The 12,792-nt window shown below is 39.8% G+C and overlaps 1 pseudogene; it reads right to left on the reverse strand.

Moving 5' to 3' along the window:
- Positions 1-5,236: 5,236 nt before the first annotated feature.
- On the reverse strand, positions 5,237-5,711 carry LOC109275787 (prefoldin subunit 5-like; annotated as a pseudogene).
- Between the last annotated feature and the right edge of the window lie 7,081 nt (positions 5,712-12,792).

Below are 12,792 nucleotides of genomic sequence, written 5' to 3' on the forward strand. Positions count from 1 at the left end.
TCCTTTTTGTGGCTGTGTAATATTCTGTGTGTGTGTGTGTGTGTGTGTGTGTGTGTGTGTATACATTGTATATATATATTCCATTGTGTTCCTTATCTACTCATCTATCAATGCAGATGACATGATACTCTATGCAGAAAACCCTAAAGACTCTACCAAAAAACTGTTAGAATTCAGTTTTTCATACTGAATTTCATACTGATGAATTCAGTAATGTTGTAGGATATAAAATGAATTCCCAGAAATTGGTAGCATTTCTATAAATTAATAATAAACAATTGCACCAAAAATAATAAAATGCCGAGGAATGAACTTAACTAAGGAGGTGAAAGACCCATACTCTAAAAACTATAAAACATTGATGAAAGAAACTGAGGATGACACAAATTGAAAGGTATTTTCCACTTACTCTCGACTCTAAATTCCAATTCACAGATTTCCACTCTAAATGTGCTTAAGGGGAAAGAGTTTTTCAAAAATTTTAGTCTAGGTGATTTATTCCCATGCTCCATCAAATTCTTGAGTTTCCTTGTAGTTGAAAGCCAGAAACCTAAAAATAATTCTGTTTTATAATAATCTAGTTAACATACTTCTTTCCTTAGAAAGGATTGTTACTTCTCTATTTCTTTGGGTGACTCCAAAATCTAAATGCCAGCTCTTCTCTTGGGACTCTCTTTGAACCCCTATGGCATAAAACAGATTTGTTCAATGAATCTCAACCAACTTACAAGATGTTTTACTGGATCAACAAAAAAATAATATTTTTATGGTGGAGGTACATGTTTTTCTGAGGACTAATAAAGGTCTGGACTTATTTTACCATTAAAGATATATTAGTAATTAGTGGCCTATTTGCAGGTGAAGACCTTCATTGACATTTGGGAAGCTGTGTCCAAGCAGCCAGTTCTAATTGACTTCAAAATGTGAAATGGCTCCACAGTGAATTACTGAATTATAAAACCTCACCTCCTCCACTAGATAAATTTTATGTAAAAATCCTGGGCATCTTCTGAGAGGGCCTGACCTGCAGGGAACCTGTCTAATTCTGATGCTCTGCAAAACTACATAATGCAAAGCCCTTTGCTTATTCTAAAAATAGTGAGTATAATTAGTCTTGCAAATCAATGTTTCCACTCATCAGGATGACAAAATAACTTGTTAAATAGCATGCTTAATTTACATATCCAAGAGTCAACAAAAGCTTCGTCTACCATTTATTTGATTATATCCTTTTAGGAGAAAAAAATGCAGTTCATTGGCCGGCTGCCACTCTCCAAAATATAGGAGGTAATTAGAACCATACTGTTGTCATGTTTTCATAGCAAAATACAATCTGCTTTCAGAGCAAATATGCCATTATCTTATCTGGAGCTCCTTTATTCATAATTATTATGTTATTTACGCTTATGGGCAAAATTAATAAAAATATGAGTAAATTGACAATGGATTTTACATGTACCATCTTGTGTTTATCTCAACAAAATTTTTAGAAATAAAAATAAATATCACATACACATGCATATATTTGTAAATACTTCACTTTTTTGTATAATAAAGGACAAAATAATATGCAATGATAAATGTTTAATAATTAAAAATCTTTCATTTTTTCAAGGGATATGAAACATAGTAATGTAAAGAATTTTACTGATACTAGAATTGTACTATAATTAAAACATTTGGGGGCCCAGCAGCAAAAATCTACCAAGTTTATGAGAACATGTGAAAAATTTAAAGAGAAGGATAAATTTAGGTGTGTATTTCTTTTGTATTTCTACTTTCATCTCTGGATGTGGGTTACTATTTTTTGGTTCATTTTAAAACAAAGTTCCAGGGCGCCTGGGTGGCTCAGTCGGTTGAGCGTCCGACTTCGGCTCAGGTCACGATCTTGCGGTCCGTGAGTTCGAGCCCCGCGTCAGGCTCTGGGCTGATGGCCCAGAGCCTGGAGCCTGCTTCTGATTTTGTGTCTCCCTCTCTCTCTGCCCCTCCCCCGTTCATGCTCTGTTTCTCTCTGTCTCAAAAATAAATAAATGTTAAAAAAAAAAATTAAAAATAAATAAATAAATAAATAAAACAAAGTTCCTATGACATTTGTTTATTCCCATAATAAACAAAATACTATTAATATTACTATTAATCTGCTTAGTTTTCAATCATCATATCATGATCAGTTGACTCAAATCTTTTGTGGATAGTAACTCTTCCTCGATCATCTGCTTCCCCAAACCAAAAGTGTTACGAGCTTTTAAAAGTATGATTTCACTCATATGTGGAATTTAAGAAACAAAACAGATGAACACAGGGGAAGGGAAAAAAAGAGAGGGAAGCAAACCATAAAATACTTTTAATTATAGAGAACAAACTAAGGGTTGATGGAGGGAGGTGGGTGGGGGATGAGCTAGAAGGGTGAAGGGTGTTTTTTTTTTTTTTACATTTTACTTATTTTTGATAGAGGCACAGAGCACAAGTGGGGGAGGGGCAGAGAGAGACGGAGACCTAGAATCTGAAGCAGGCTCCAAGCTCTTAGCAGTCAGCACAGAGCCCGATGCGGGGCTCGAACTCACAAACCCACAAACCGTGAGATCATGACCTGAGCCAAAGCTGGACACTTACCCGACTAAGTCACCCAGGTGCCCCTAACGAACTAGAATTTAAATAAAAACTTGAAATAAAAAAAAAGTATGGCAGTTTTCCAGCAATAAATGGACTCGTCAAAGAACTGGAAAAGTTGAAATTATTGACACCAGTGAATTCTTGTTGACAGATCTCACTGGGAAGAAGTTCATTAGAAGACATTAGCTTTAGTAGCATGACCTTAGAATTAAGAATGAGAATTTTTGGCATCAGGATAGAATAGCATCATAATATGCGTGCTATTTGCAAGGAAAAATGTAAATTTAATTCAATTTAAAATCATGAAATACTTGTTGAATAGATGCATTGAGCTGGACTACTGTGTTTCAGGTTCTATTCAAAGGTTTGAAAAACCAAAGAGGAATAAAGCCAAAATGGTCACTTCCCTTATAAAACTTACACTTTAATGAAGAAAGGAGAAGAAAAACCAGTACTTTCACTATAAGGGGAAGGGTATATTGTGAAAATACCTAGAAGAATGAGCTAGCCTTGTCCAGATGCCCTTTAAATTTTTAATATCTGAGGATATTAAATATAAGTTAAAACATGAAGGATTAGTAAAAGTGTTAAAAAAAATTCCTATTTTACTCTTGCTTCCTCGGCTTAGTTGATTTTTAATTGCTTTAGGTCAAATGTTGCATTATTTTATGTTTAGGTTAAACTACTACTAAGCTTACTTAATAATACTCATGGCATAATAATACTTGTGTATTATTTGAATTTACTAATTAAACATGATAAAAATGTATTTAACATCTGAAGTTTGAAGAATGCATCATTCTTTCTAAATAGAATATGCATTGCATAAAATTCTCACTTATTACAAGTACGTGAAGGAAAGGAAAAGGAATCAAAACATTTAAAAAGTAATTATTCTGCAGCAAGCCTTTCCTAGGTACTATAGCATCAGGATAACAATAGCATAATGACAAATGTTATTGTTTTTATAAATATTCATACATAACAGATACTTATATATGATTTATACAAATGATAAATTATATAAGTTTATAGTATAATGATTGATACAATTATTATCCCTGTACAGAATTTTCACTACATGCATGGTTTTATATTAAGTTTGTAAGAAATTAAAAATGAGTTACAAACCACTTTATGTACATTCTACTTGTTACGACGATTATCCTTACATGACAATTATGTTAACTTATTTTATCAACAATTATATGGCACCTACTATGTGCTAAACCCCAAGCATAGAAAGAATTCAATCCCTACCCCAGTCCACAAAGAGCCCACAATTTAGAGAGGAAGTTGGATACGTAATGGTTCCATATGTAGTTCAGGAATGAGCAAAAACTCTTACATCTGTAATCTCATTTGATCCTGATAAGGTAAATAAGAAAAGTATTCTTATCACATTAACTTTAAATTATTTTTTAATGCTTATTTATTTTTTGAGAGAGAGACAGAGCATGAGCGGGGGGAGGGGCAGAGAGAGGGAGACACAGAACCTGAAGCAGGCTCCAGGCTCTGAGCTGTCGGCACACAGCCCGACGCGGGGCTCGAACCCACAAACTGTGAAATCATGACCTGAGCCGAAGTGGGATGTTCAACCAACTGAGCCACCCAGACGCCCCTGTCATGTTAATTTTAAAAGAAGCAGTTAAATGACTTCCCTATTACCACGCATTTCGTAAATTACAGAAGCGCACTATGTGGCCGCAGATGACGGGAATTCACAAAGCTAAATAAAAACCACTTGAATCAGGTCCAAAAATCAGAATAAAATATAGAATTTTTAGATAAAAAGTTATCTAGATAATGGTCTCTAATGCAGCTTCTCTCAATTCCCCACTAAAAAAAAAAAAACAAGAAATGGAGAAGAGATGAACATTAATCTAAGAGTGGCAATTAGCTGTTACCAACATCTGGGGCTGGAGAAGAGATTCATTAATCACAAGATGTGTGGATCCCAATTAACAATCATAATCAGAAGTTATCATTCATTCATTATTAAATGTTTGCTGTGAGCCATTTTGTTCTTCCTTGAAAGAGAGGTAGTAATATGATTTAGCTTTTTATCCCTACTATTCTGGATCCAGTTTGAAAAAAACAAGTATCTACACTGAGCAGAAAACTGGGCAAGCAGTCCTTCTGTCTGAGATGGTCAACATGAATTCAATCATTTTTAACTTCCCAGAGACTGCCACACCCCAAAAACAGAAGGGCAAGGCTTATTCATGTGTGTTTATGTCGGTGGGAGAAGGGGTGAAGGTCTGGGCATGAAGCCCAACATGGCAGCTGTAATTTAAGAAACAGAGTGAATGGAGTCAGAAGAGTGAGGCATTCTTTGTTTTTGTATTCTATGATTTCATATCATTTTAAAAATAAGCATTAATAGAGCTGCCTGGGTGGCTCAGTTGATTAAGCATCGGACTCTTGGTTTCGGCTCAGGTCTCACAGTTCTTGAGTTTGAGCCTAACATAGGGCTCTACTCTGACAGCGCAGAGCCTGCTTGGGATTCTCTCCCTCTCTGTCTGCGCCTCCCCTACTCTCGCTCTTTCTCTCTCTCGAAAATAAAATGAATAAACATTGATATTGTTTTCTACCCAGCTGGTACATTCATTAGCATTAAACGCTAGATCCTTCTCTTCCTTGACCCCAAGAAGCCATGCCCACAAAGTCCTAACCTCCTTAGGCAGGGTCCCTCTGTTCCATTTCTGAAACAAGCTCTCAGACAGTAGCCGGAGTTGCCCCCCAAGGCTGTGAGCTGCTGACGCTTCTGGCTCCTCATCTCCATGGCAGCCTGATTCGTGGCATGCTTCTCCTGCAGAGCGGGCTGCATTTTCTCCATTTGCTTGGTGAGGAAGTCCATCTTCCTCTTGAAAAAGCCCTTGGCATCCTCAGCTGTCTTTTCTATATAGTAACCTGTTCCCACATTGATGAGGACATGTTCCACATCATGTAGCTTCCCAGGGACATACATAGAACTCTTCACTGGGACAAGTAATTCCATTCTTTTCCCTTGTCGTCATGAACAAGAACTCCAGCTGGTTCTCAAGTATCTCCAGCTGCGGCAGGTTCAGTTTGGTGATGTTAACTGACTCGGCCATGTTGGGAAGGATACACATTTTTTTAAAAAGCATTAATATAAGCACTTAATAATAGGAGATCCTATTTCTATGCAGTAATGCTTAATAAATTATATGCTTGCTCATCTAATTCAGGCCACATATGTGGGAATGACAAGTATTCCAGCTCTTAACATTACAAGTAAAATTTAGACCAAGTTCAGGAACATCCCTCCTTCTGTTATAAAATGCTTGCTCCAATCTAGCAACACCCATTGGGTATGAGCAGTGACAAGGGGAATTTATACACCCTGAATGCACCACATCTCAACAGACTGCTTCTTACTCTAGATTAAGTAAATATATACAAACACCCCTGAGTTCTGCTTCTGCTCAGGACGCAGGAACCTTCAAGAAAGTGTCATTTCCGAACCAACAATGACAGAAAAAAAAAAAAAAAGCAGATTATTTACAAAATCATAGCTTTCTATTGTGCTCAGCGGAGAGTTAAAGTCATGAGTCAAGTAAACTGTATTCCAGAAAGAGATAATCCCCTTTTGTGAGCAACGGGACACAGGAACTGTTTTATTTTAGCCACTAGAAGATGTGGAGGCCATACAAACAAGTAAGAAAGAAATGGCTGGAATCGTAACACATTATTAAAGAGCAAATGTGGGCTAGCAACAGGTTAGAATAACTAAAATCCGCAGACCCAAGGAGGGGTTTATGTTCATGTAGAAGCCTTTTGCATTGCTCCCCAGTAGGTGATCATGAGAGAGGTCAAGGATGTGGTGGGACACGAGACCCCTTCGGGGGTGCAGGAGGCAGCTGCTGCTGGGCACAGACACACAGCCCTGCCAGACGGCCTTCATCCTTCTCTGCTATGAAGCAAAAACCCTAAAACTAGGTGCATGCGCAGCAATCGCTCGACACCCAGCGCCACTTAAAAATTAATTCTGAGAAAAGAAGCAAAAATCCCTCTGTTTTTGATTGAGGGTAAGAAAGCCCTCTTAACTCAGGATAAAGGCAAAAGTCAGTTGTGTCTCGAGAACACCTGTACCTGAGAGGGAGACAGGAAGCCATTATGGATGCAGGATTCTGCGTCCATTTCAAGCAGGGGCTCGCCACCCCCGGAGAAGGAGCAGGAAACACCCTCCTGCCCGAGACAAATCACAGATCCGTGTCTGTGATGACCTTAGAAAGCCTCATCCCCAAAGGCCAGATACACAGGGCCTGCCTACGGTGGAGGCTGGCCTGGGCAAGGGCCAGCCCAGGATGACCCCATGGCAAACTGGTCCTGAGGAAAGTGAAAGTGCTCCCACTGAGGATGGAGGGAGAGTACCCTCTGAGGTCCAGGGGTGCAGGGCACCCCGAGGGCAGAGGGAGCCGGAAAACCCTGTGCACCAAGCCCTGCTCTCAGCACAGGTGAGAACAGCATCCGGAATGGCATCGAACAAAACAATAGCAACAGTGGAACCCGCACCCGGGACAACTCCTGACACAACTGAACTGGAACTCTGTATGTAATCTATTTCTGGCTGATTTTAGTAACTGCTGTCTTCAGTTATCAGCAGTTTCACTATCTATCTAGCTGTTTTGTATTTTTGTTTTGTTTTTAATTCTGCTTAGAATTTGCTGAGATTCTTGCATCTTTGCATCGATGTTTTTTTTTCTCAATTTTAGAAAGACCTTACCACTTTTTAAATATATATATATATATATATATATATATTTTTTTTTTTTTAAGAAAGTGTGAGTGGGAAAGGGGCAGAGAGAAAGGGAGACACAGAATCTGAAACAGGCTCCAGGCTCTGAGCTGTCAGCACAGAGCCCGACGTGGGGCTTGAACTCGCAAACCACGAGATCATGACCCGAGCCAAAGTCGGACACTTAACTGACTGAGCCACCCAGGTGCCCCGCTGTGGATGTTTTCTAATTTGTGGTTATATGCCAATGCTTTCACACACAGAAAATGTAGAGAATAAGTTGACTGATATATATTTTCCACACCTCCATCTTTTGTCAAGCTGTGGGAGCTGAGAGAAGGGTCAATCTGTCTGATCTAGCTGGGCCTGGGGTTTGTCACACATGGTGTTTGATTGTGTTTGATGGAGTTCGCCACTGACTTTAGATACTCTGAGAGTTGCATGGACACTTTCTTATCAGCAGGGCATGGGGCTAAGAACTGGTAGGATTCGGCAATCTGCCTGGGCTTCAGAGCTGAGCCCCCAGAGAGATCTCTTCCTACTTCCCAGCCTGGCTGGTAAGTTTCTGGGTCAGCAGGGCCCTCTCTTTGCTCTCCAGGGTTTCCCCTTCATTTCTGTGCCTTCGAGAGAACTCCATAGTCCCATTGTCTGTTCCTCAGCCTTCAGAAGGGGCCTCCCTGTCTGGGGTGATTCGGAAGGTCTCAGAATTTCTCTCAGTGCTACTCTGATGCGTTCAGGCTTTAGTATCTGCAATACTGGGGCGTCTCTGGAATTTCTCACAGTTCTGTCACCGCACCTCCAGACTTTGGTGAATAAAAGCCCTCATCCCCTCAGGTGACCCCCTCAGTCTGCATGTCCAGCTCCCAGCTTTTGGTAGTTGAAAACCTAAGGAAGTTTTCCGAACAGCCCTTCCTCACTACTTTGTAGGCAAAAGGCGGCACGTTTTGGACAGACTTCTATCGGCTCTCCTGCTGTCCCCACCATACTCTAAAGGTGACTGCTTGGTACTGGGGCGAGGGTCTCATGTGCCCTCGGGAGAATCCTTCTCCATTCTCCTTCAGTACCCCAAGTGTTGATACATGACTCCCAAGGGTCTGGTGACGATGTACAGGAAAATGTTGGTATTGGAACGCAGACTTGCTCTGGGGTTGGGCTGCTTATAATTCTAATATGACTAGCCAGCCTGCATGGTGATGGGAAAAGATTTTCAAAGGTTAGCTGTTTTCACCTACCCGTCATCTATGGCGGATTCCTCTTCCACCCAGGAGAAAGTTCAGCCATGGGTCTCAAGTCTCCTCTAACTTGGCCTGGGGCGGGGGGCGGGGGGCGGGGTGTGGATTTAGTTCTTTTAGTTTTCTTTGAGGCCGCAGCAAACTGTCCCTCCCATCCCTTGTGACGGCTGTTTTCGTTTGAATAGCTGCTTTTCACCAGATCTTCATAATCTCTACTATTTACTAGAAAGTAATATTCAGTTATTATCAAATGGTGACCCTTAAGTTATTCTCCAGCCTCCACTGCACGTGCAGTTACCACTCTTCACATTCCACATTCCATTACCCTGGTGTTTAAACGTTTTTCTTCAGGGGTGCCTGGCTGGCTCAGTCAGTTGAGCGTCCGACTTCTGCTCAGGTCACGATCCTGCTTGCGGTTCGTGGGTTCGAGCCCCGCGTCGGGCTCTGTGCTGACAGCTCAGAGCCTGGAGGCTGCTTCAGATTCTGTGTCTCCCTCTCTCTCTGCCCCTCCCCTGCTCACACTCTGTCTCTCTCTGTCTCAAAAATAAACATGAAAAAAATTTTTAAATTTTTTCTTCATAGTCTTCTCACTGTGTGAAGTCTTTACTTATATGCCTACTTAATTATTGTCTAAATTTCTCCCCCAGAGTATGATCTCCATGAAGGTAGAAGCTTGGATTGTTTACATTGGCCGCTCTATTCCAGTACCCAGAAGAGTGACTGGCACTGGGTAGATACTCAATAAATACATATTGAATAAATGAATGAATGAATGTTAGGGTGAAGAGTTTGTTTACTTTGCATGACTACAATAAAAATCCACCTCCTCTTGAGAAGTGCTTAGAATTCGAACTGCTAGTTGCCCATAAGCTGGGAGGCTGAACTGTGAGTAGTATATGGTATAAATCACCCAAGTCCAGAAGTCTGCCTCAACACCAGCGAGCTGGTGACTCTTAAGCAAATCAGTTTTATTCTCCTCGCTCGCTCAACCAAGTCTACAGAAAAGCTGGACATTACCAAGTTGGTACTCGAATGAAATTGCAAACCTAATTTAAAAATAGAAGTTATTAAAAATAGAATGATTGTTAAAAAAGGAAATGTTAAAAATAGAAGTTCTAGAAATAAACATGACTTAAGTAGTTAACTGGAAAAAGAAGAAAAGAAAACCTTTAGAAAATCTCATGGGGTGCCTGGGAGGCTCAGTTAGTTTAGCATCAGACTCTTGATATCAGCTTAGGTCATGGTCTCACTACTGGTAGAATCAATCGTATACCCTTGTCCGGGCTCCCAGCTGACAGTGTGGAGCCTGCTTGGGATTCTCTCTCTCTGTTCCTCCCCCACTCACGAGTGTGTGCACATGCTCTCTCTCTCTCTCTCTCTCTCTCTCAAAATAAATAAACATAAAGAAAAAGAAAACAAAAACAAAGGCCAGAAAACAATAGAAGAAAATGTAGGAAAATCAACCTTATCACAACAAAATATTTGATGCATAAACTAAGTGAAAATTTATTTTTTAAAAAGTATATCTTGCTGTATAAAAATTAAACCTTTAGGGGCACCTGGGTGGCTTAGTCGGTTAAGCCTCCAACTTCGGCTCAGGTCACGATCTCGCAGTTTGTGGGTTTGAGCCCCACAGCTGGCTCTGTGCTGACAGCTCAGAGTCTGAAGCCTGCTTAGGATTCTGTGTGTGTCTCTCTCTGCCCCTCCTCCACTCACACTCTGTCTCTCTCTCTCTCTCTCTCAAAAATCAATAAACATTAAAAAATTTATTTTTATTTTTTTAACTTTATTTATTTTTGAGAGAAAGAGACAGAACGTGAGTGGGGGGAAGGCGGAGAGAGGGAGACACAACTGGAAGCAGGCTCCAGGCTCTGAGCTGTGAGCACAGAGCGTGACTGGGGCTCCAACTCACGAGCGGTGAGATCATGACCTGAGCTGAAGTCGGAGGCTCAACCGAGTCCCACCCACGTGCCCCCAAAACATTTTTTTAAAATTAAAACCTTAGACTGGGGATCATCATAAAGAAACCTAAGCCACTTACTAGGAAAAATATTTTCAGTATATAAGGCAGAATATTATCTTCTTAACGTAAAATGCTTTATATAACAGTAAGAAAATATGGTACCTCCAATGGAAAATGAGTAATGGACGTGAATGAATAATTCACTACAATTAAATGATAAAAAAATTTAAATTGTCAGTTATTAGCTATTTAGCGAATGAAAAAGACAACACCAAGATGCTATTGTTTTATGTCTTGACGTTGGCATTAGCAATTTACCTTACGCAAGGTCCTCATGTTTGCAGACGATGACCCATTATCATCTACGATTAACTGATCTGTAAATTGAGTTCAATTCCAAGACAATGTGCTGGCAGGTTTGTTTTTTCCTGAGTCCTCCCTCCTTGGTTTGCATTCAACCGCCTTCTCATTGTGTCCTCACATGCTTGCCTTGTCTTGTGTCTCTTCCTCTTCTTGTAAGGACACTAGTCCTAGTGAATTAGGGCCCCACCTTCCGACCTCATCTAAATGTAATTGCCTCCTCAAAGGCCCGATATTCGAATACAGTCAACATTGGGAGTGAAAACTTCAACTTTTGTCTGAATTTTGGGAGGGGCACGATTCAATCCATAACAAGTACCTTGTAATGTACTGACCATTGGATCTTTCTTCACAAGTGCTATTTCAAGTGTTTTACCATTTTCTGTTGGGTTTTCTGTTTTTCTCTTATTGATGGGTAATTCGTTATATGTTCTTCCTATTTGTTCGTTGTTAAATATATGTATTGCAGATATCTTTGCCTCCTTTTGGCTTGGCTTTCACTCCTAAGTGCAGTCTTTAGAGAAAAAGGCATTTTTAATTTTAATGTAGACCAATGTATCAATGTTTTCCTTCTTCTTTGTTTTCCATTTAAGAAATTTTTGCCTATCAAGCGAATGATGATTTTGCTTCTATTTCTTCTAAAACCTTTATTGTTTTATCTTTCTCATTTACATCCATAGTCCATTTAGAATTGATTTAGGTATACAATGAGAGGAAGGTATCAAGAATAATATTTTCTATGTGCATATCCCTTTGATTCAACATTTATCAATACTTATTTATTTTGAGAGAGAGTGCATGTGCGTGCGTTCAGGGGAGGGGTAGAGAGAAAATCCCAAGCAGGCTCTGTGCTGTCACTGTGAAGCGTGAAGCCCGATGCAGGGCTCGAACCCACAAACCGTGAGATCACTACCTGAGCCAAAATTAAGAGCTGGACACTTCGCCAACTGAGCCACCCAGGCTCCCTAAATCCAACATTTATTGAAAAGACTAGCATTTCCTTATTACTCTGCAGTTATCTTTGTCAAAAATCAGATGACCATATATATTGAGGTAAATGTTTAAAAATACATAAATTGAAGTATATACACTTAAATTTTAATGGATATTTTAGGACATATTCATTAAAATTTTTTTAATGTTTATTCATTTTTGAGAGACACAGAGCATGAGTAGGGGAGGGGCAGAAAGAGAGAGGGAGATACAGAATCTGAAGCAGGCTCCAGGCTCTGAGCTGTCAGCACAGAGCCCGACACGGGGCTCGAACTCATGAACCATGAGATCATGACCTGGCCGAAGTCGGACACTCAACCTACTGAGCCACCCAGGCGCCCCTCTTTGTTTTAATTTTTAAAAGTTTTTTACTTTTTCTAAAGTAATCACAAACTATTTTAATAACAAGGAAAATAAATACTGAAAACAGTGTAGAATGTAAATTTCTTTCTTGGGATAAAAACGCTTATGTTTTAATATGAATATTCTCCTAAAGGATACTATTATTTATTTCTGAAATAGTATGCAGAATGGAATTGGATATTTACTCGCAGTTTGGTTATTGAAATATACTCATTCCACATACACCTATACATGAACATATGATACGGTATATGATACACATGTTTAGAGTTATGGTTTTTTACATGTTGGGAGGTCCTTAAAACCACTGTCAGGTACAATAATTCACCGGAAGGACTCAGAACTTAGCAAAGCTGTTATACTCATGGTTACGGTTTATTAAAGCAAAAGGAAACACATCAAGATCAGTGATGAAAAAAGGTACCTAAGGGCAAAGACCCTGTGTGGAAATTCCCACTGTCCTCCTTCAGTGGAGTCATGTGGGCGGCGCTCATTTCTCCTGGCAA

This window comes from Panthera pardus, unplaced genomic scaffold (genome assembly GCF_024362965.1).
Source record: "Panthera pardus isolate Hobbes unplaced genomic scaffold, ASM2436296v1 HiC_scaffold_15, whole genome shotgun sequence".
NCBI lineage: Eukaryota > Metazoa > Chordata > Mammalia > Carnivora > Felidae > Panthera > Panthera pardus.